The following is a 20,212-nucleotide window of genomic DNA, read 5'->3' on the forward strand; positions in this document are numbered from 1 at the left end:
GCTTGCATACACTGAGATGATGCAGCAGTAAGTGAATCTAAAGCACACCAACACATGACTAATGGGGCTAAAAAAGAAACAAAATGAAGATTTAGTTTTGAACTAATCAAAGTTTATGCTCAAATCTGTTCAAACTGCTGTGTCATAATCGTAAACAAGTCATTATACTCGAAGAACCTCCATTGTGGCTACATTAAAGCAATTATCTGTAGAAGAAACTCATTGCCAGGTATAAAGCACACCTGATAGGAGTTGTTGTTGCTATGGGTGACCAATTCAGCTTTTCCCATTGGGAGGGATTTAAATTTTCATATGCTGCCATGTTGATTCATAAAGGAAATCATCATTTGAAAAAAGACTTTTAATTTTCTCTCAAGTTATTTTTCCATGCTCAAACTGATGTCTTTTTTTTTTTTTTTTTTTTCAGCACTCTGTATGTCTGCAGAACAAGACGAGATGTGATGAACCATAATCCAGGAGACTGGGAAAGGTGACCTGAGAAGTAATACCCTAATCAAAAAACAAAACTGAAAATATAATTTTTTAACGCAGCACTTTTGGCATTTTTAAGCTCCTGCCTCTGAGCAATCTCCTTCACGTTTAATTCTGTCTGCGAACCCCTAATGCAGCAGATGTCCTTAAAATACACCTAGGAAACATAACATTTGTGCGTTTCTAAAGCGCATCACTGTCAATCAGATGATTGCATCAGTAAATCAGTATCTACCACAGCTCAGCAAAGCAATCTGAAAAGGTCAGATTAAAGGGAATTTTGTTTATCGTACTGAGAGGAATTCAAGTCATAACAGGTCATATCAACAGATAGCCACACACAATATAGCTGAAGAGTAAAATGACAAGCATAGTAGAGATGGAGGAGGTAGTATCCTCAGGTGAACTATATTTTTCTGTAAATGCTTGGCACAACCAGACATTGTTGTTATGAAAGCTTGCTAATAAGTAGTTATATCTCCCGGTACCTAGCATGTCGTGTTGCATTTTTGATGAGTTCTTGTGAATTTATGAAGTAGTGCAACATATAGATTTGAGGGGAAAAAAAGCAGACAATACAGTTCAGTGTGTTAGAATCCACTGGATATTTGCACTAATGGTAAAACTTGCTTTCTGTCCATTGTTTTCCTCCTGTTTGTTCAAGGGCATAATGTTAACCGTGTCACTGAAAAGTGCTTGACCCTAATGTGCGAGGCTCCAAAAGATCCAGTGTCGTCAACGCAGTGTGTTTAATTAGTTAAGGTGTTGACAACCTGACAGTGGTGCTGAATTTGCTTTAAAAAGATATTCTGTCCTGTCACGTTAGAAAACATCACTAATTGGCATTATTAGGTAAATTTAACTGCATTATATGACACCTATAGGACATACCTATGTAATACTTATATCATTAAATTATAGCGAATAAAATTCACTAAGTTAATGTGTTCCGATGAGGCTTATTTGTCAATTAAATAGAACCAATTGAGAGAATTGGTTCTATTTACCTGTTGTTTTGCAAAGTGCCACGAGATGACATTTGTAAAATGGCACTGTATAAATGAACTGAATATTTTCCCATGTTTGGAGACTATTTGCTGGGAAATTAAATTCACTTAAGCCACTCATTTGTGACATAGTTAAAATGGAGACATCACCTAGGCATTATGCAGTAATTTCACACTGTTTTGATGACAGAGGACTAATGATAGTGCGTAGGCCTGCCAAAGCTGCAGGTTTCCTGAGGTCATCATGAGACCCTCAAGTTGAAGCATCAAGTATGTTCCTCTTCTGTAACAAATAATGGATTCATTCATGTGTTAAACAAAACAGAGTCATGTAGAAAACAGTAATAAAAAGGCAATAAAATGTCCTAAACATTCATCTTTCTTCGACTTTAGTATTTTGAAGCATGGCCAATACATACTGAAAGGCTTTGTTCATTTCCTCCATTGCCATCGACAAACTAGAACCCTACAACAGAAGACTACGGTTCTAAAAGAGCACAAGTCCTCCTGTTTGGTGATTAGCCAGGATGAAATGCCTCCAGAGGAATCACGTCTAATGGGAGAAATCCCAGACGCACCACTGAAGGGAGATGAGAATCAAGCGGAAAATAAGTTTAGCAAACATTTGTCTTATTTTCTTTTAATAAAATCCTTGGGAGAAGACAGAATTATCGATTTCTCACTTGTCCCTGAATGTACAAGGAACAACTAATGACAGCAGCCACAGTTTTCCTCCGTATCTTGTTAGAACTGCCAACTCCCTTCTAAGTATCATTAAAATTCTCCTTCTGGCATGTTCACACCTTAACACACTGCAAGACACTCCGCTTCACACTCGCAAGCCGCCCTATGGACAGTCGAGACAGGAGAGCGCTTTTGAGTAACGCTTCAATCTATCCGCCAATTTCTCCACCCTAGAAAGTATTTCATGAATTGTAAATTGTCAATATTAATGCTTTAAAACTGTTGGCATTTTTGGTTAACTACTTTGTCATTGAATATTGGGGTGTGTTGAATTAGAATAAACTGGACTAAACTGTCAGCATGCATACAGATTTAATGTAGGTGGGTTATGTACTCTGTGTTGCTCATATATGTTTTGATTTAGCCTGAAAATGGTGTTCAGAAAGGACACAAAGGAATAAATCAAACCTGACACCAGTGAGGAATTATATGATTTGTTTTCTAGTTGGTCAATTTGTTGCAGCAGTCGTGACAAATTCAAACAAAAGTGACAAAAGTCATGAGCTGTGAACAAATGATGATTTCTGACTGCTACTTTTGTAATTTCCCCACTCTGTTTTGTTAATTTGGCCTGTTTTTAGATTCTCATGCTTTAAAATTAGTGTCAAAAAAATAAATATTCTTATTTATTTTTTTACTTAACATCCTTCTATTTATGATTAGTGAACTTAAATATTGTGTGTGTCTGGTATCTAGACACAGTTACAGCAATACTAATCCATTTAATAAGCATCACAGCATTGTGGGTTTTTCGGGGAGCCGTTTATAACGACACCTGATCAATCGGACAAACGGCGAATGTCACTTTTAATCTTGGTTCTCATCACAGCTGGGGTGTGAAGTGCAACAATGGGGTGGTTAGGTTTGAGGGGGTGTTTTTTCGTGCGTCACTTTTCATACATGGAAAAGCTTTCAAGGCTGACATAATGATGTCATTGGGTAACGGGGGCTGTCATCAGTTTTCTCCGCTTTTAGAAGTGAGACGTCCATTTGTCCAAACTGACAGAGCAAAAATCCTCTGGCCAAAGTCTGTCCAACGTGAGAAATCTTGACTGACAGTGTGCTCAGGTCTCCATTTCCAGATTTCTCCATATGGTCGTTACGCAGTTGCAGTTTTAAAACGTAAAAGCAAACATTCTCATGTGTTTGATACGTCGAACCACAACCAAGCAGTCATGTTTTCGAGAAGGACTGAACCCTGCAGCTGTTGTAATCACTTCCAAAGCTCTCCCTAGTGTCCTGTCTGAACAGCTTGAGGTATTTCAGGCTTACGACATTGTTTTAGTAAATGTACCTAAGCAGCAGAAGGCTTGAATTGATAAATACCTCAGATAATGTTCGTCCATTTCTAAAATGATGGAAAGACAAAAATATAATTGTCTTTTCGATATTTCCCAGAATATAAATGGCTGCAAAATTTGTCGGTGGTCATTTCAATAATTATCATAATTACAGATGGATGCATTATTGGACTGGCGAAGGGTGTATCCCGCCCCTCGCCCAATGACCGCTGGAGATGGGCACCGTCTCCTCTAAAGGTGAATCATCAAACATTCAGCCCGATGTACAAATACCAGCTTCCTGTTATGTTTGTATGTGTAATTATTTCGACTTGTCTTTTTGTGTGTGTGGGGTGGGGGGTGGGAACTGGTTCATATGATAAAAATTGTGTCTGATGACTTAATTTTATGACCAGGTTTCAGCAAGGAGTCAGGGAATTACACTAAACACAGTCACGTTTCTTGTTGTTTAGTTACTGGAAGGAAATCTTGTCCCAGCATGAAAAAAGCTAATCATCACAGCTGTCTACCGGCAGACATGTGGGCCAAATGAGAGGTTGCATCTTGTGTTATGGGTGTGAAAAATGACCTCAGTTGAATGCAGTAGGCATACAGTCAAAAGAAAAAAGAAATGAAGTAGCCGAAATGTTTAAAAAAAACCCACGCTGTTTGAGAAAGCCAACGCTGTACTGATTTCAGAATTAAAACAGAATGTAAATGTTTGGAGCTCTGTAATTCCTTGCTTAAATTTTAAGAGTTGTTTTTTTGATGTTTATACAGTCGTTATGTTGATAGATATATTTAGTCTCTGGTTTTCTGCAGCCAGGGGAATAATTGCGTTTTACAGGCCCAGATTTACTCTTTAGGTTCACTTTTCAAGCCATATGCTGCACATTCTCCAACAAAGGCCAATTAATCATTTTCCCTCCGTTTAAGCAACGGGGGAGTAGAAAATAAGATTACACTTAATGATGTGGAAACTGTCACTTTTAAATTACCACGTTAAACTGTTACTACAGAGCATTAAATGAAAATCCAACTGGTCTTTAAATCGATACATTCCTCCTTGTTCTCAGCAAGGCTTTTATTGTTCGGTTTTTATGCATGCAATTATGCAGCTGCTGAGCAGACCAGCTCTAAGGGGTCTGATTGAATCACTCAAGTAGTACCTCTGCACAACTATTTTTGAGACAGTATCAATATTTTATTAAAGAAATTGTTATCAATGTGATTTTTTTTAATCTCTAAATTAATTAGAGCATTTCTTGTCCCCAAGTTTCTATCAACCCTTTTGCCTCGCCTTCTGAGCTGCACCACCGCAGCACAATCTCAGTGCCACGTTGTCAATCGGCTTATGTGTATTTCTTGTTCTACAGACTATTTTCTTAGAATTCTGCCAAAATGGTTCAGTTTATATATCATAATATTGCAGTCTATTTTTTTTGTGTGACCTCAGAGGCTTGTAAATGCCATCTGTGAACCCCAACTGAGCTGTCAGATGCCATTTACTCACAATTTGTTTCTGTCTGGCCGTTCGAGCAGAAAGGTCTGATTGAAGTGCCACTGAGACAGCCGTGGTTCCAGAGGTCTTCCGGTTTGTTTTGGTAAATAGTTTGATTTTAGACCATCACACACTAACAAGAGATTTGTCGCTTTTCTTCGGTTTGTTTCGCACGGTCAAGTTTAAAGGTATCCTGATGTTTCAACTTTCTTCATCTCTGATCAAAGTCTTCTTTTTAAACGAGTTGTTTGATCTTCATCTTCAATGCAAAGAATCATTTTGTGCACAGAAATTTTGAGACGAAACCAGATCAGAAAAGTAACTCAAGAAAACTCGACAACCGGTCTTCATGTTGCCTACGGATACAAAAACCGGACAATTGAAGCAAAATATCAACATTGCCGTCCTACCACATTCCGGCATAAAATACGCCCACAAACTTTTTACCAACCACACAACACTTAAGACTTTTTCAGCGTGTGAAAAAGTTTGACCCGGGTCGGGACTATCAAAATAGTTGGGTAGGAGGACGCCTCCCTAAAAAAAAAAAAAAGATGACACAATTTTTGCCACGCAACCATGTCAACGAGAAACTATTTCAAAGCTTTGGATGAAGAAAGTCTTGAGCAGTGAGGTAACATTCGAGCCATATGGCATGAGAACATTGGTCATAAATTATTGAATTTAGTTCGAACCAGAGCCGGTGTAAAGTAGCTATACTCAGCTACATTTTAAGTAGCTGAGTATAACTACTTAAAATGTAGCTACTTAAAATGTTGCTGTACATACCCAGCTTCAAGTAATACCTGCCAACAGTGGCCTTTTTTTTAATGTGGAAATATCAATAATCTAAAAACTTACCAATAATGTGTAATCTTTCAGAACAAATAATGTCACACAATTATGCAAATTTTGCAATATGTCATTATATTCTAAGTGTAGTATTTTTAAAAAAGTCATTTGTAAAAGCAATAATTGCAGCTGATCATGTAAATATGTACAAATAAAGTTTTGTGGAAATTTTAAGATATTTTTGTGGAGTTTTTGTGCACTTTGCTCATCAGAAATATGTATATAATGAATGGCATATTTGTCATAGTGGTTATAAGGTATTTTGTGTTTTAAATGTGCTCTAAAACTTTATTACATTACTGGGAAGGTAATGCTTTATTGGCTATATTGCATTCAGAATGACCAAAAACATTGACATATATACAGAAATCAATTTTTCTTGCACTCTGAAACATATCCAACAACCTTTTTACCATTATAACACTTTTACCCTTGTCAATAAGTTTAAACTTTAAGAAGAGTTATAACTGAAGGAGACATGTGACTCATCTGCTCCGCTGCCACATAAACCTTTTAATATCATCAAGCGTTGAGTTTGACGTCGCTTTCCTCCCATTGCAGCCAACTTCATGATGCTCATTACACTAAATTTAATGCCCGTCAATCAGCAACAGAGGGGAGAGGCGTCACTTCTAATTGTGGTCGGGTTAAGGCAGCTGAAGAGGCAGACAAAGGGTACACGCTGACGGCCATGTTCGTGTCTGGTGGAGCTAAATTCACTGTCAGAAACTCAGGGAGCCTTGAGCAGCGCGAGGCGACAAACTGCGCTGACCAGGACCGCCGCGGCTCCTGCATCAAACAGGATCGCTGCGGGAGACGATGAGGAATAGGAGAGGAAAAAAACCCACACCGACTGGCATCACGAAACGCTACGTGTTCTTTTGTCCTCATTCATTTGTCCAAACTCAAACGGGCGAGGGGTAGATAGTTGACAAAATCCTCCAGTTCAACTCCTAACTGGAGCTTCAGTTCTGAGTTGAAAACAAATCACTTTTCATTTCATTAATGAATTCTGACATTATTCAGTCATCAGTAATGATTTACATCTGACGTAATTATCAATGAAATAATTACCTAATTGCGTCTAATTTACTTCTTGTTATTATCAACTCCGAATCCCAGAAGTCTTAAAGACGCACTTAATGTGAATGTGACACAAAGGAAAAAGAGGAAGGCACTACAACTTACTGTAAGAGATAATTATTCAAATTTGGGTGTAGTCAACTTCTTACAAGACCATAATTTCATGACAATTTAAAAAAGCAGTTTCACCATTAATACCTTGGGTTGTTTCTTCTTTCTTTTTTTCTGAGTTTGTAGTGTTCATTCGTTGTTTTATGTTTGCCTTATTCTTATCTCGTTCAAATCAGCCTTGTTTCTGTTTTCCCTTAGTTCAGTCTGCTCTTAGTTATTTTAGTTTATTTAATTTATGTGTTTAGTTTTTTTTGTCATGGATTTGTTTTCCCACTCCCCTGTTTGTGTTTACTCCTCTTGCCATCCTCTCTCCCTCAGCCTGCCTCCTGCTCCTCCCCTCACAGCTGCAGCCTTTTAGCTTATCAGCCTCTGTTTATTGTTCCAGCATTTACTTCCCCAGTGTGTAAACGCCTCTCCTCCTATAACTCCTGGCTGCTTCCTCCTACTGTACCCTGTTTAAACCCATGTTACTGGTCCCTGTCTGTTCCTGCTGTTTGTGCCTCCTGCTAGTTTATAAGTTCTTGTCTTCTTGATCATTTCTTATTAAATCTCTCCAAACTCGCCACCAAACATGTTATTCACAGTATATAGGGATAAAAGTGCTATCATGAGGATGTCTGTTTTACAAAAATGTACTAAAAACTAACTGTGTATATTGTCTCCCTTTTTGTTGAGGTATTTGAGGCAGATCATAACAGAAGGAGAAAAAAATGTCCAGTTATTCCTGAATTTTTCCACATTGTGATGAGGTTACTTACTTTTTATACCATTTTATGAGCTCTGGTATTTTTCTGCACCCTCACAGCTTTTCATCGTCTAGCGTAAAGTTTATAAAATGTGGATCTTTTAATTAATTTCATTAATTGAGGCAACTACTTGAATATGCCACATGTGTCTTATGAGATTTCAGTATAACTTTCAGCAATGGGGCGTTCTCTCAAGCTGTTCCCACACCAACGAAGACATGGCAACCAGGAGACACCCACCCAAAACCTCCTTACTTGACTCCTTTTTATACAGAGGAAACGTTCCTCAGCTCTTTTCTTAATGCTCCATCCTACCATCACTTGTAAACAAGATGCCAAGATAATCAAACTCCTCTGCTTGAAGCAGAGACCGATTCCCAATCAGGAGGGAACAATCCACCTCATTCTTCCTGCAGACTAGTAAAAAAAATACCCCACATTGGTTTTATTGCCCTGCTGCTATCTTTTGGGCCCAGACCTACCTTGATCTATAGTGATCTGCCTTTGGGTGACGTTCAACAGAGACAAGGGTGTTGAGCATCATAGAACCATGATTCCACAAAGCAGCAGTGACTCAGTAAGATTTATGGTGATGACAGGGTCTACTTGGTACGCTTGGAACTGGTGAGATCAGAAAAAAAGATGAAAAATAAAGGTATATAAAAGACTGGGGACCTCCTTTTTGTTTTTAGTGTCGTCGTTGCTTGTTTTTGAAGAAAGTCAGTCATGCGTGAGCTGATGCCTTGACTGGGTGGAGAAACATTTTGTCGAGTAAATGGCTTCTTCGAGGTCCCCAAGGTTTGCAGCTGCTGTTGCCATGCTTACTGCTCCAAGCAAAGCGCGCAGGTCTTCTGAGCTAATGCCTGGAGTTCATCTTCTCAGAGAATTATAATCCCAATTACTTTAGTTTATTTATTTATTTATTTTTTTTACAATGTGGGTGACAGCGTAACACTGAGCTAGATTTTTTTTCTCTCCTTTTAAACAGCCTTTTGCCCCGGTTCAGTAGGCAAAATGAGAACCAAAACGCATAGAAAGTGTTGCTAATAGTTTTAGTTGGACTGGTGGAAAACCTGCTTGTCTGCATGTTGCGATCTCGACCTTATCTGACCCATGAGGCAGGTTGTACCAGGATGAGGCACACAACTGGATTGAACTAGGCAGTGTTCATATAAACTGGTCTGCTTGTAATTAGATTTAAACTGAACATGTCTAATCCCCCTGGATCTATATTCTGAAAAATGCATTAAGCTAAAAATAAATGGAATAAAGAAGAAAAAAAAAGAAATACTGGCGGTCTTCTGAAACAATCTGGCCAATTCAATTTTCCTAAAGCAAAGCCGACGAGATTAGTGACGTATTAAATTTTGTGCAAAGTTAAGAAAAAAAATGATGGAATACAGTTGAAATTGGAATGGAATTGTAGTTGTCTGTAATAGCAATTAAACACAGCAGCTATGTGTTAATTTTATTTCAGTAACTATACTGGTGCTTTCATAGGCTCATGAAACTGTCTTCTCGTGTTGTTTACTTTGCTGTTTTGGCACGGATAACAAAGGTTTTACAGCTGAATGAGATTAATGCTGCTCATCCGTTTAAGGACAGCATATTTGTGTATAAAACGCAGCAGGATTTCAGATTTAAAGGACGGGGTTTAAACTGGAAGCAACAGTAACAGCAGATATTTACTGTCAAAATCTTGTTTTGTGTGTTTGCTTCTGAGTACTTGAGACTTTCTTCCTGAACAGTGGATTTTTTATTATTATTATTATTTGGATCTCCATTGCCATGACAATAGCTACTCTACCTGAGTTCCCCGTCATAAAAAAAAAAAACAATTTTCAGAAGTGTCTGAAAATTGTTGGACTGGTGGAAAACAATTTCAATTCCACCAACATACAGGGAGACAGTAAGAACTTGGATTGTTCCCAGTTTTACTCTTTTGAAAAAGAAGCAGGCCTCATAATGAAGTTTAAAGTTAATTACCATAGACGTTTGAAAAGAGGAACATGAACTTGCTTGTAAGGGCTGCTAGGCTTAGAAAAAGCCTATTCTAAACTTTACCAGACCCTGATCTGAATGAACCAAAAGTTTTCTAGAACAATGTCCTTTGAAGCAACGATAACGTAGAGATGTTTAGTCTTTATGATTGCTGCCGTGTTTGATTAAAACAAAGCAAAAAAAAAAAAAAAAAAGAAACGTGGTTTGCTAGAGGGTATTGAGGGTTCAATTTTTTTTCTGCAGCCACATAACCTGGACTTCCCACAGTGATTGGGACCATGAATACTTGTCATGAATTAAATTGTGACTAAGCACACAGTAAAGCCAAAGTTATTTTGAAGATCTATTGACAGAGAGAATGTGACAAGAGAGATGGACTGGAGATTCAATAAGTAAAATGGCAACTTTTTCTTATTTGTGTTTCAGAGGTTTCCGGATTGAGAGTTTGACTGGAGGTCCTGGGACGCTGATGACAGAGACGAAATGGAAAAGTTTTAAGTTCTGTCCTTTCCCTGTAGAAGAATGGAGTAGCAGCTCAGTACCAGAGAGGTTGTTGTCAGGTGAGCAAGGATTAAAAAAAATCACGTTTGACAAAGCAGATTCTTCTGACAGTAGATGAGCAGTAGTAGTTCAGTAACTTCTTTTGTGGTGGTAAGTTCAAAAGACTTACTGAATCCAGTTCAATCCAGCGAGCCCTCAGATCACACAACATGCAATGTTACACGGATACTCTCAGGATTAGCAACATGTAGGTAAGCAACAGGAATTACACATGTTGGCTTGATTACCACAATGAGCAATCAGGCAACAGGAGGAGCTGGATACACAGGAGATGATCCGGTTACCGTTTTGTGACTACGATCCGTCACAGAAATCAGCTTCACCTGTAAAGGAGAGAGATGGGAGTGGAGAGAGAGGAACCTCCTGATACGTTTCATGAAACAGGACGATGATCTCAAACACAGCAGAAACTCTTCAACAATGACGAAAAAAGAGAAATAATCATGGTGTTTCACTGACCTAGTGGAAGGCCAAACCTCAGTCTGAATGAAATAAGACAATATAATAGAGAAATATCGAAGCAGTATGCTGTAAAAAAAAATTGTGAGAGACTGATAAAATCAGAAAACCACTACTTCATGTTAGTTCAGCTCAGGGTGACTCCACAAGCAACTGGATGACATTCAAATTAAAATAGTAATTAAGTCTCGCCAGCTGACGGCGGACAATAATGCAAATTTTATTGAAAGCCTGTGATGCAACAGAAACAAGCCCAACATCCTTCTGATGGCAAAAATCTCCCTGCACACCATGACAGCCAATATTAAGCCTGGAAGATTCACACAATAACATACAGGAAACCAGGTGGATGAATAACAACCATCTGATCACAGCTAATTATTATGATGATGATAATGATGGTTAATGAAGTTTCAAGAACTGAAGTTAGATACTGAAAAAAATAGTTAAAAGTAAAAATTCTATCCAGATGTCCTAAACTATTATAGGTGTCCAAGCTTATTGTATGAAAGTTGATTTTATTTTAGACTTCACTAGATTAAATATAGTGACCCTATATCATAAAATTATCCTTTTTATCGTTAAGCATTGGCAAACTCTCCTCTTAGCCTTTGCCTGCTTCATTGCTGCTGAAATTGACCTTTAAGGAAATGAGGCCCTCTAGTGTTCCAGCTGTGCCAATGACTTGACAGAACTGAACAGTACATTTTCTACTTGCACAATTCAAGCAAATGAAAATGACAAAAAAAAAACCCATCCTGACATGATAAATATTAATAGAGTATGATTTGTCGGACTGAAAACATGTTGCATGCTTCTTTATTTGCTTTGTTGCGTTGGTAAAATGATCTTTTGTTGAAACATAAGGGGAATTAAGCCTGAAAGTAAATCTAAGACTAAAAATGAAGCGGTTTTTGAGAGTTTTAGATGAACACTCATTCATTCTTCTTCTGTCATTGGAAGAATAGCGTCACAAAAAGATGATCCATTATTATTCATCAGGCTGTCGTCTCAGACAGACGATGCATCGACGGGATGAAGAGTACGCCGACATTGCAGAGATTAATGTCCTCTCGTTATTATTTGCAGTACATTCTGTTTAATGTAAGGCAATTTGCTTCTAGAGAGACAATATATTCTAAAGTTTTCATAAGAAACAGATGTCGTTATGGTTTATTTATTAAACTGATGTTGAGATAATTAAATGCTGATTGCCAGTTCATCCATTCAGTCTTTCCTCGGCTTATTCTCTGCAGAGCCAATTAATGGTTACCTACTGAAGAAAGATTTATATAATCTGATCAGATGAATATTAATGAAAATATGATTCATTTGATATAATCTGACAGGGACTCTATGGAGGCTGCTAAAAGATTAAGGTTATGGCAAGGAGGCCTTCTGATGAAAATCTGGAGCTACTTATTAAAGACAAACATTTAGAGCTCCAACAATTTCTTAACATAATACTCCTGCCTCTTAAATTGAGAGAGTAGCTTTCTCTGCAGCACTCCCGCCTCCTTAAGCTGTTAATTTCAAACTTCTGGTCAGCTGACTGAAAGAGGACTTCTAACCCTTTACTTTACTTGCGAGAAAAGTACTTTTGTTTGAGTCTAGATGTCAAAATCTACATAAATGTTATAAATTGCAGCGTCCAACTTTAATGTTTTACTTTAGAGGCTGTTGGAATAATTGTTGCCTTTATTTGAAATAAGGTGAGTTGAAAAATCTGACATTTATTTTCTTATTTGGGTAATCTATCTAAAGTGTGGTATTTTTACAAGAGTATATAAAGATGATCTCATTTTGACCTAAGCCTAGTATATGGCAGATGTTTTGATCAAACACCCAAAAAATGTAGCACTATTTATTTTTTCAGGTAGACGTATTTAAATATGTATTGTTGTTGTTTTGTCCAGCTGACCAGCGGTTTGCAACAATAGTTGTTTGCTAAGGTCCCTAGAGAATTTATGAAATGTTTGCCTCATTGTTGGTTCGGACCAAACAACAAAGCAGTACAAAGTACTCAATCTGTTAAAAGTAGTCAAAATGCCAGTTCCTTATGGGTTCAACTGATTAACCATATAAAAAGCAGTAGCATCATCCATAGCGATGATATTCCTAGCCTTGCCCTAACAAGCGGCTAACTTTTACCTGCCGGATACAAATGGAAAGTTTGGTGTCAAACAAGCTTAACATATTGCTTCCGCTTATCATTGGAGGCCGCGGCCCACTTTCAGCACAGTGTCCACTTATATGGCACACTACCAGCCTTTAAATAAAACTGAAGCCGGTAACCTGAGCCGTGTTGACACAGTGTTTAAATGTCAGGATTCCATAAACACAGAGAAGGTGGGCCTCCTCCAGGGATTTGTGTGAGCCCTTTCGCTCTTACATGTTTTAAAAAGCTCGCAGATGATTAGGCGGATCAAATGGCCGGGGGATAAAGCCACAAAGGGCTGCTCTGGTCCGTGTGAAAACATTAAGGTGCTCATTATGATTACTTACAACCTGTTGACATCCTGAAATTGCTGTGAAATTGGCCATACTGTCGAGGAATGCCGGATCCAGACAGACAGTAATTGCATTTCCTGTGAGTCTCTCGCTCGTTTTATGTCTTTTATTCTCTCTGTCAAACTTTCACTGAATGTTTTTTTTTTATTATTTTTATCGGGGATTTATCGTTATTATTGAAGTGACTTGACTCGGACTGAAGAGCTGACCACAGGTTTATCTCAACTTTAAGGGATTTTCTTATGTCTAAGGAGGGGTGCCTCAAAAGCCTGCGTTCAGTCTGTTAGCATGTGTGCCTCTTATAAAAGCCTCCCGCTTGAAGGATAAGGGAACTCTAGAAAGCGTTTTGACCGCATGCAGGCCTCCTGATGGATCTCAGCTCGGAGAACAATCTCTCCCCGCCGCGTCCTGTCAGATAAAAACCGAGGTTTTGGACGCGCGCCATCGCGGGATGGGGGTTGGCAGGATGTAATGACTCGCTGAGGTTTGAAACCCCATTAAAAATTGTCACTTTATTTTAAGCAGCTGCCACGCTCATGAGTCCCACATCCTTCTGGAAAACGTATCAGAGCTCCAGAGTTGGCTGGGGAACGGCGCTCCGATGTTCATGCCGAGATTGGCTGTACTGTTAAAGCGCATTAAACCTGGACGACTTTGGAGTAATAGAAGCTTTTCGGCCGCAGAATATTGAGTCTAAACATACTGAGAAAATTGTTTTTGAAACTGTAACAGCATATAAGTCTGGATACTGTCTGAGTGTTGGATATGTTGTAGTCCTGGTAGATTCAGTCAAACTTTTGACACAATATTCAGGGATTTCTTTTCTGTTAATGTTTCATTTTATTATTATTTTGCATGCTTTAACGAGGAAGCAAGGTTATCCTAAATCCAGTGGTTGTCCATCTAAAACATTGTTCCTGGTGTCAAGGCTGTGTTCTACGAATTTCACTCAAACCTTTCACGATATTTATGTGAAACATCCTGACTGTCTCTTGAACTTCTTTAGGCAGAGTGGAACCATTTGTACGTCTTTTGATCCCCAGATTGTTTTTGGTTCTTCCAGTTAATGTTCCATTATGGTTATGAAGGTCCACAAATTGCATAAAATGCATTTCATACAGTGCCAAGCAACAGTATGTGGATATATAGTGGAGCACAATTGTGAAGTTGAAGGAAAATGATGGATATTTTTGTTTTTAATCATTAAAAGTGTTGTATGCGTTTGTGATCAACCCCATTGATGCTAATAGGTGATAGATGATATCCAAATGCTTAAACATCTCATTGAACATGGTCCAAAAGTTCATCTGAAAAGAATCTGATAACCTGGCTCTCTAATGATAGGCCAGGCTGGGAGAGCATCATTCAGAGAAGTCAGTGAGACTTGATTCAATCTGCTGTGTTACCTTATAGAAAACTTTTAAAACTGATGTTAATGCACTAAGTTGAATTAATTGGAATGTATGTGATTAAATTGGTTAGATAATCTGATGATAGGACAGTTTATTGTACTCTTCTCAAATCTTGTGTTTGTAAAAGAGAAGCAACACAAAAAACAAGGCATTGAAAGACGTCCTGCTACTGTTTGCCACAAGTCAAGAAAACACATGGAAGCAAAACAGAACTCTTTCTATTTGTGAGATGGCATTTTTGGTGGAAAATGACCATTGTCCATCTTGTGAACACACTATCCTCACCATTAAAGATGGTAGTGGCAGTATAATCCTGTGGGCATGCTTCTCTTTCTGTAGTAGGGACAAGAAAGAAGACCAGATCTGATTGGAAGATGGGTAAAAAAATGTACCCTGATAGAAGCTACAAAAATCTTCACCTTCCTGACAATCTGAGCCCAATAAAGCGGTTTAGAACAAAGCTTATTTATGTGATAGAATGGCCTAGTCAATGCCCCAACCTGAACCCAATTGAGATGTTAATCTGATGGATGCTCTCTCTGTGATCTCCCTGAGGTCTTTTGCGAAATGGAACGGGTAAAACTGTTCGCCTCTACATGTACAACAATGGAAGAGATTGATCACCACACCTAATGGTGTATTTTCAAACTTAAAGTGATTTGTAATGACTTGTATATTTTTAATTTTTAGCATTTTTATCAGCAAAAAGTTTCATTCTACTTTCATTCTAAAATTATAAACAATTTGACTTAGTTTATTGTTAAAACACATTAAGGTTTGCATGATTTAAAAAAAAAGCACATGGTGTATTGCAAATTCCAGATAGGATTTTAAAATTTTTTTAACAACCACACAGCAACACAACACAAGCTGTTTCCGTGCAAGTAAAACTGTTTCGTTTCTTTGACATTCAGCTGGTGATTTAGTCCTTTTAACACTTTTAGAACTCAGATGGTTGGTGTCCCTCCTAAGAAAACCTCTCCTCTGCCAGGCATGATGCATGCGAACCTGACAGCAGCCTCCGCTCCATCATGGTCTAGTAGTCTCCACCGACCCCGGGCTTCCTCGTGGGGCGTCTGCCGAGCAAATCCACAGACACAATCTGGTTCCTGTTGTGCTTCTGTCCTCGAGTGAGTGCGGAAGGGATGAGTAAAAGAGATGAGTATAAACAAGCGCAGAACCCCCGCCCCCCTGCTGTTTATTGTTACAGGTACAGGCTGCCAAGGCCCGAGCGATGGGGCAAAAACATGGCTGTTTATTTTATATCCTCTTCCTGAAGTGTGCCTGGAGACACTGGGAACAGGATGAATAACACGTTTGGGAGGGGAAAAAAAAGGCAAGAAGCAAAATAAGCAACAGTGGAGCAGAAAGACTGAAAGGGAGTTTTTTGGGGGAATTTCACTCGGTTTTTTTTTGGTTTTTTTGCAGGAGCAGAGTAAAATCGCAAGAGCGAAAAAGTTGTCAAAAACATCGTCTTGATGCTTGATTCCGTTTTTCTTTTTTTCCTTTCTTTTATAGATGGAGGTAGCTGAGGAGGGGGAAAGAAAGGCAAAACGGCTTTGTTTTCTGTCTGTAAGAGTTAAAGAATTTGCTTAGGCAGAGAGCCAGCACGGAGGACAGCCGGCTGACTGCAGCTCCGCACGGTTCTGCCGGGTTCTGCTGCAGAGGTCGGCTAAGTCTGCTGAAATCGAATCCCGCGTCTGCTGCCCGGAATAACAACGTGGCAGACTGGCCCAAGGGTAATGGCGAGATTGTGTTGTTGTGTTTTGGGGTGAAATCTAATGAGGAGGTAGAGTTCTGCTAGCGCTGTCTTTTTAGATTATGCATACACGCGAGGCCCTTCTAAGCAGAGGCCAGGTGCTTTTTTTTTTTTTTTTTTCCAAGAACTTAGCGTGGCGCCAAAATGTCAGAATTAGCAGAACCCTAGCTCACATGACTCTATTGCGACGGATCAGGTCTCTTATCAGCTTTCATGCTTGAAACCTGTTTGGCATCTCTGTCAAAAAGTACTACAGCATCCAGCACTGATGAGAAAAACAGACGCCTTCTAAAGTAATAATCCACTTCCTTTGTCAAACCGCTACTGTCATTTAAGATCGCTCTGTTGCATCCTACAGGCACCTAGCAACGGGGCTAAAAGTGCATGTAAGGGTATTCATACTTGCTTATTTTATAGTGTATACTTGTTATGGGGAAGAAGAGGGATGCATGATTTCCAGTTTGATAAGACAGATAAGCATGTTCAGCCTCTTTTACTCTGAGACCCCTAAGCAAAATCCAGTGCAACCAGTTGCACCCATGTGTTACGAGACTGGTGATGTGTAATTTAACCTCAGAATAAGTCCAGCTGTTCTTTGAAGGCCTCACAGTTCAATCCGTCATCTGAAATGTTAGAGTACAGCTAAACTGCAAACCACCAACCTTAGCAGTCTGCAACCTTAACAATCCAAAGAGACTTTTTTTTGTCTGTTTTTGCTCTCAGTCCAGCAAATGAAACTCATTCAGAGCCGATAATGTTAAATTAAGTTTTCAATCAAAAAAACCCCAAACACTTTATTTCCTAAAGTGAATGTTTTTTGATAAACATTCACTTTAGGAAATATGCAATTTTTGAAGAACCAGAAGTTTTTATTATTATATTTAGATTTCAAAACAAATTAAAACTTGAATATTTACAAAAAAAAAAAAGAAGTGGATATATTTTCTGCTATGGGATGTTGAATAAATAAGTAAAAAAAAGAAAAAAACACACATAACTTCCAACCTTAAAACAAGAAGAATATATCTAAAGAATATAACTGCTGCTTTTAGTGTCATTCTGTTGTAGAAGTTCAAAGCAATTATTCAACGAAGAAGGAAAACTACTAAGCATGCATTTGCTAATATATTTAAAAAACATTAGTTAGCCATTCAGAATTGTTTTGCTAAGATTTTAAAGAGACCTTGTGGAAGGTCCAAAGAGCCACTTGTGGCTCCGGAGACACAGGTTAAAGTTATGTGCCTGAACGTTAACACAGTACATATAAAAGTTTATTTTTTGTTTTGTTTTGTTTTTTGTTGGCATGTACAGCAAAACTGGTTTGAGGAGACTACAAAAGACTTCAACATAACACCCAGAGCTACAATGAAATGATTCGGATCAAAGCATGCATGTGTTAAAATGGCCCAGTCAAAGCCCAGGTTTAAACCCATTTGAGAATGCGTGGAAAGACTTTGAAACGGCAGAGCTTTTTGCGAAGAACCTTTTTAAAGGTCTAAGTCTTTGTATTTTCATGCGGCTGTAACACAGTGGTTGTAACATGACAAAGAATGCAAAGCACGTTAACATTTTTGCAAAGCATAAAAGACATTAAAGCTACATCGCCACTGCTGCAGATCCTGCACGATCAGAATGAGCCGTGGTTTTCAGATGGTATTTAGATATCTAACGCTAATAAATGCGGCTCGGCTGTTACACAAACAGGCTTCTATTATATCAGCAGCCAACTCCGTCTCTGCCTCGGAGTTCGAGAAGCTTAAACTGTTTCCTGAGGCGTGGAATAAGCATGTTTGGGTAGGCACATTCTTTTTCTTAGCGTGAAATTGTACTATAATTGCCATGAAATTTCACTATTCAAAGTTTCCAAAGGTGAAGATGTGACATGGCAGCAGTCGGCATCTTTAGTATATCGTCGGACTTGTAATGCGTTTGAATTTGCGGAGCTTGGTGTTGGAAGAATTAATTGGATGTCGTGTATCTCAAACCGCCTGTGAGAAAGCGGGAGAAAAAAGAACGGCTCCTGAAACACTGGCGATGATCGAATCTACACGCAGTCCTCCCACCTCCCAGCTTCTCCGCTCTGCATCAAGGAATGGATTGTTTTTTTAATCAGGCTTCTGTGCTCCCGACAGCTTGTGACCGCATGAGAGGGGCAGTTTGTCCCGCGGAACTGCGCAGCCTGCAGGGGCCCCCCGTGTTTGGCTTGGAGGCCAATGAATGACATTGTATGGTGAAAGGAAATGAAAAATGCAAGATTGTAATTTACGGGATAGTGGAACTGATTTTTAAGGATTTCTTTCTTTCTTTCTTTTTTTTTTCACTTTCCTCATGTTGCTTTGCTTGAAGTTTTCCAAACATGCCACAGCTGAGTGTGAACTGTGCTTCGTTGTGCTGGTAATGACAAGGCAGGCGGTGGCGGCGTCTCCCTCACGCCCCCCCGTTTCCGTGACCGACCGTACCGAGGCAGGCCGTCGTGAAATCCAAATGCTAAACATGCCAAACTGATTTCACATCTGAAGAAAGAGGCATTTCCTCGAACACACAAGCTTTTTTTAAATTTTTTTTATTGAAGGCAGACTTGAGATTTTTTTCAGTCGAGATTTTGGTAAAAAGTTGCAAGGAGGTAGTAGTAGAAAAGAAATATCCTTTACTGTCCCATAATGGGAAAATGTCTGTGAGCAACGTGACAGGTAATGAAAAGAAAAAAATGTATATTTTTAAATGCTTATGAATTTCATGTCTAATATTATATCCAGTAGGGTCCATTGACTTTCTCAATGATTTAGTTAGTTGAAGGTTTGTTAGACAAGGTTTAAAATTCTAACTCCTAGTTAACCTTGAATATGGCAAGAAGTTCCTTAAAGTCAGGGGGATTTTAAAAGCCGGACACGTCAATGATGCATAGTAACAATGGAGGAAAATGCGTCCTTGACAACGAAAGACCTGGAAGTTTTATCATCCGACAGATGAGCCACCACGTCTGATCAACTGTTTCAATCCTCTTATGCTATTTCGATTTACATCACTGGTTTGTACATCCAGGTGAAACACCTGCGCTGCAAATAACAACCTCCCTGTGATCCTGGTCTGTGAAAAGTGCTATAGAAATAAAGCTTACTTACTTACTTACTTACTTACTTCTGAGACTTGTCTCTGTTGGACTCCTGAATGTGGAGACAACAGACTTGGACTCCGTTGAACAGACGGTGAAGTAAGGAGCTGGACTGCTATCCTTTGCTGGCTGAGAGTTTAAGATCCAAGAAGCCAGAGCCGACGTTCCCATTGACCAGAAGTGGGATAACTGTGACTTTTCTTATTTGGAACGGGATAAGAATGGACAGAGAGAACTTCAAAGCTTTACTTTCCCCATTACTCTTAAATTCCAATTTTATTTTATTTTATAGTGATTTGATTTAACATAATATTGATGGGATGGCGTGTGGCTCAGTCGGTACACGAGGTGCAAATGAATCTCGCGTTAAAATCCCAATTTCTCCCTTTATTCTCACACTAAGCGTGTTCTATCTGCTTCCTGTCATTTTGGGAGACTTCCTGTTGTGAAACAGGCATGTAATCAAGCCTCAACAACAACTGAAACACCTGCGCTGCAAATAACAACCTCCCTGAAAGCGACTTGCGACGGCCGCTAATTTAGAAACATTTCATTCATTCTAGTTACTAAATAAAAGGAAA

The 20,212-nt window shown here is 38.9% G+C and overlaps 1 long non-coding RNA gene across 1 annotated transcript; it reads left to right on the forward strand.

The window, feature by feature from the left end:
* The first annotated feature begins 8,736 nt into the window (after window positions 1-8,736).
* On the forward strand, window positions 8,737-17,311 carry LOC103457849 (uncharacterized). Its single transcript, XR_014085644.1, has 2 exons — window positions 8,737-13,427; window positions 16,279-17,311. It is a non-coding gene; the product is annotated as an uncharacterized LOC103457849 (long non-coding RNA).
* Window positions 17,312-20,212: the final 2,901 nt, after the last annotated feature.

This window comes from Poecilia reticulata, chromosome 21, assembly GCF_904066995.2.
Source record: "Poecilia reticulata chromosome 21, P_reticulata-male-v2, whole genome shotgun sequence".
Taxonomy (NCBI): Eukaryota; Metazoa; Chordata; class Actinopteri; order Cyprinodontiformes; family Poeciliidae; genus Poecilia; species Poecilia reticulata.